General features: G+C 37.3%; 1 pseudogene; it reads left to right on the top strand.

Moving 5' to 3' along the window:
* The first annotated feature begins 2,494 nt into the window (after positions 1-2,494).
* LOC118026410 lies at positions 2,495-2,646 on the top strand (annotated as a pseudogene).
* The last annotated feature ends 1,672 nt before the right edge of the window (positions 2,647-4,318 follow it).

Genomic DNA, 4,318 nt, shown 5'->3' with positions numbered 1-4,318 from the left:
AGGAGAAAACGTTGAAAGCTGATCCAGACTTAGAAAAGATTATGACAAGTTGTCATATAAGTTACACAACTTATGAAAAAGGCAAGTACTGCTCAAAAGACTCTTGATACACTTTTTACAAAGACGAAAAGCACTTTAATTCTCTGTGTTGCTAATGATTGCAATTGCAGGGTACAAAATAAATATTAATTTTTATTATTTTGTTCATTCCTTTATACATTTATAACTGACTGTATATAGTGTTTTGATGAAAATTTCTAGAAGTCACAGAAAACCATAATTTCACTCATTGATAAAAGATTGTACAACACAGTTTTAGCATACCTGCCTGGTCATTTTTACAGTTTCATACTGCTGTACAAAGCAAAGACTGTCTGCTTCATGTTGGTACACTCTGCGTGCTAGAAGTCTAAACAATTCTCTGGAGGATGTGGCTATTTTCATTTCATCAGGCGATCACTGGGTTAGCCTCACACCACACAAACCTGTCTTGCCCTCTCTCGGTGATGGTTGCAATGTCACTTAATTTTCAAAGTGCTGCTCCTTTGCCTCACATGTGCAGCTCTGGGCTAAGCGTGGACATGTGTCTGCTCATACACAGAATTGGGGAGCCCCTTTCCAGCTCTCTCCTCTCCAGGATGTCCCCCAGACTCTCTGGCTCCCAAGGACCATTTTCCCTGGTGGTCTGGCTAGAAAGATGGAGTTTCCTCTCTGATTATTACCTGCCAACATGCCCCATGATTTTGCCAAAAGGAACAGCTCTCAGGCAAAAATAAGAGAAACAGAAAAAAATAAGCATACATTTCCTCCACATTCTTCAGACCACAAGGTCATTTCTTCCTGCCTCCAGGCTAAAGAGACAGGCTTTTTCTCAGGGTTGACCTTACAGCTATCTCTTTGGCCTCTGTAGTGCTTCTCCATGACTAGGGTAAAGTTCAGGGCCGGACTGAGAAAGAAAAAAAATTAGGCAAAAAACAGGGATGCTGACACACTCTCTGACTTACAGGGGCCCCATTACCAGACTTTTTAAAGAAAGTTCCAGACTATTTTCCTATCAATAGTGTGAGAGTCCCAGTTCCTCCACACCCTCATCAGCACTTGGTAATAAGCACTCTTAATTTTAGCCATTCTAATAGGTGTGTAGTAGGATCTCATTGTGGTTTTTAAAAAGTTTTATTGAGACATAATTCACATATGATTCATCCATTTAAAGCTTGCAATTTAATGGTGTGGTACATTACAGCAGTAACTTTTTAAAATTGTGGTATGGTAAAATACATCTTATATACCATTTTTTCATTTAACCATTTTTAAGTGTACAGTTGGCTAGCTTTAATTACATTCATGATGCGTGCAGCTATCACCACTGTCTGCTTCCAAAACTTTCATCACCCCAAACAGACACCATACCATTAAGCAATAACTTCCAATTCCTCCATTTCTCCAGCCCCTGGTAACCTCTGATCTAATTTCTACATTTGATTATTCTTTATACTTCATATAAGAGGAATTTAAACTCCCCTTTTGTGCCTCCCTACTTTCACTAGCATAATGTTTTCCAGGTTCATCTGAATTGTAGCGCATTTCCATACTTTATTTCTTTTTATAGCAGAATAATATTCCATTGTATTTATTTACCACGTTTTATCAGTCCATTCATGTGTTGATGGACATTTGTGTTGTTTCCACCTTTTAGCTCTTGTGGATGATGCTGCTGTGAACACTGGCATATCTGTTTGAGTTCATGCTTTGAATTCCTTTGGGTAAATATATAGGAGTGGAATGCTGAGTCATATGGTAATTCTATTTTTACTTTTTTAAGGAACCAACAAACTGTCTTCCATCGTGGCTGCAACATTTTATATTCCCATCAGGTATATATGAGAGTTCCAATTTCCCTACATTCACAACAACATGCAATATTTTCCATTTTTAAAAATTGTAGCCATTCTAGTATGGTTATCTCAGTGTGGTTTTGGATTGCATTTCTATAATGACAAGTGATATGGAATATCTTTTCATGCTTATTTTCCATTTGTACATCTTTGGAGAAAATCTAGTCAAATCCTTCACTTTTGAATTGTGTTTGGGTTTTTTGTTGTTGAGTTGTAGGAAGGTTATTTTTTTTTTAGTTTTTATTTACATTCCAGTTAGTTCACATACAGTGTAATATTAGTTTTGGGTGTACAATACAGTAATTTAACACTTCCATACATCACCTGGGGCTCATCACCAGTACACTCCTTAATCCCCATCACCTATTTCTCCCACGCCCCCGCCACCTCTCCTCTGGTAACCATCAATGTGTTCTCTATAGTTAAGGGTCTGTTTCTTGGTTGGTCTCTTTTTTTCCTTTGCTTTTTGTTTTGTTCCTTAAATTCCACATATGAGTGAAATCATATGGTATGTGTTTTTCTCTGACTTATTTCACTTAGAATAATACTCTGTAGCTCCAACTGTGTCATTGCAAATGGCAAGATTTCATTCTTTTGATGGCTTTGTGCAGTGGCAGTATCGTAGCCAATGAGGTTTGTCCGAGGCGCAATTATTGCTAATTGAAAACTTTTGATGGCTGAGTAATATTCCATTATAGCGCATGTGCACACACACACACACACATCACATCTTTATCCGTTCATCAGTGGATGGACATGGGCTGTTTCCATAGTTTGGCTATTGTAGATAATGCTGCTATAAATATCAGGGTGCATGTACTCCTTCGAATCAGTATTTTTATATCCTTTGGGTAAATACCTAGTAGTACAATGGCTGGATTGTAGGGTAGTTGCATTTTTAACTTTTTGAGGAACCTCCATACTCTTTTCCAGAGTGGCTGCACCAATTTGCATTCCTGCCAACAGTACACGAGAATTCCCTTTTCTCCATATCTTCACCTATACCTGTTGTTTCTTGTGTTGTTGATTTTAGCCATTCTGACAGGTGTGAGGTGTTATCTCATAGTGGTTTTGATTTGTATTTCCCTGATGATCAGTGATATTGAGCATCTTTTCACCTGTCTGTTGGCCATATATATGTCTTCTTTGGAAAAATGTTTATTCATGTCTTCTGCCCATTTCTTAACTGGATTATTTATTTTGGGGGTGTTGAGTTTGGTAAGTTCTTTATAGATTTTGGATACTAAACCTTTATCAGATATGTCATTTGCAAATATCTTCTCCCATTTACCAGGTTGCCTTTTAGTTTTGTTGATTGTTTTCTTCATTGTGCAGAAGCTTTTTATTTTGATGTAGTCCCAATAGTTTATTTTTGCTTTTGTTTCCCCTGCCTCCACAGATGTATCCAGTAAGAAGTTGCTATGGCTAATGTCAAAGAAGTTACTGCCTGTGTCCTCTTCTAGGATATTTATGGTCTCATGTCTCACATTTAGGTCTTTAATCCATTTTGAATTTATTTTTGTATATGGTGTAAGAAAGTGGTCCAGCTTCATTCTTTTGCATGTTGCTGTCCTGTTTTCCCAGCACAATTTGTTGAGGAGACTGACTTTATCCCATTGGATTTTCTTTCCTCCTTTGTCAAAGATTAATTGACCATATAGTTGTGGGTTCATTTCTGGGTTTTTTATTCTCTTCCATTGACCTATTGTCTGTTTTTGTGCCATTACCATACTGTCTTGATCGCTACAGCTTTGTAATATAACTAACTGTAAGTCTGGAATTGTGATGCCTCCAGCTTTGCTTTTCTTTTTCAAGATTGCTTTGGCTATTCAGGGTCTTTTGTGGTTCCATACACATTTTAGGATTGTTTGTTCTAGTTCTGTGAAAAATGCTGTTGGTATTTTGATAGGGATTGCATTAAATGTGTAGATTGTTTTGGGTGGTATATATATATATTTTTAAAGATTTATTTATTTACTTATTTGACAGAGAAAGACAGCACAAGCAGGGGGAGCAGCAGGCATCTGTTCCTCCCTTAAACCACATCTCCACACTTCCTACCTTCTTTGATGTGGCCTCTTCTCTCCCTTTAGTTGTGGAGTTTGTTTTGTCAGACTTCAGCTGGATTTCTGGGTTATTTAGGATGATTTGATAGTTATCTAGTTATCTTAGTGTGAGGAGGCAAGCCTGGGGTCATCCTACTACATCACCATCTTCCTCTGCTGAGACCACTCTTGTTTTTCCTAATTTTCTAATTTCTCTTCTTTCTTTCTTTTTCTTTTTCTGTCCTTCTTTCTTTCCCTTCCCTCCTCTTTCTTTCTTTCTTTCTTTCTTTCTTTCTTTCTTTCTTTCTCTCTCTCTCTCTCTCTCTCTCTTTCTTTCTTTCTTTCTTTCTTTCTTTCTTTCTTTCTTTCTTTCTTTCT

Source organism: Mirounga leonina, unplaced genomic scaffold (assembly GCF_011800145.1).
Source record: "Mirounga leonina isolate KUSES-001 unplaced genomic scaffold, KU_Mleo_1.0 Mir_224, whole genome shotgun sequence".
In the NCBI taxonomy this organism is placed as follows: Eukaryota; Metazoa; Chordata; class Mammalia; order Carnivora; family Phocidae; genus Mirounga; species Mirounga leonina.
This window is presented reverse-complemented; position numbering and strand designations above follow the sequence as displayed.